Source organism: Eurypyga helias, unplaced genomic scaffold (assembly GCF_000690775.1).
Source record: "Eurypyga helias isolate BGI_N326 unplaced genomic scaffold, ASM69077v1 scaffold12943, whole genome shotgun sequence".
Taxonomy (NCBI): domain Eukaryota; kingdom Metazoa; phylum Chordata; class Aves; order Eurypygiformes; family Eurypygidae; genus Eurypyga; species Eurypyga helias.
The window spans coordinates 18,591-19,064 of record NW_010240611.1 but is presented as its reverse complement, the minus strand read 5'-3'; positions in this window follow the sequence as shown (position 1 = coordinate 19,064).

The window sequence follows — 474 nt, the reverse complement described above, 5'->3', positions numbered from 1 at the left end:
CCACCATGCGTAGTGCTCCGGTTGGGGAGGTACCGGTCGGAGAGCGTAGTGCTTTGCAATCCAAAACCGCCAGGTTTACTGGAATTTACCTCTCCATGCACCCACCCCCCAGTGCTGCTTCCTTGCCTGCCTTTGTTCTTTCTAAAGCACCATTCATGTACCCTACCCTGTCATCCAAGGTTAGAACTGGAAAACCATTCAGCAGTGTTAGGGCTGCCAGAAGTTTTCAGGTGGTGTAAGGATGGTCCATCCTTCTCACTGTAGTAGGGTATGGCAGTCTTGGTGGATGAGAAAACTGTACATTACATGAGAGTTTTTCTTTACTTGACCTCTCGGACCTGACAGCAGCATTGGAAATTGACACGTGAAACAATTAAGAACATCATACAGCTGCTAGTTGAACCAACAAGGATTTGGTTTAGCACCTCACTTGATAGGGATGGCTCCTTACCCTTCCCTGTACCAGGGACATGC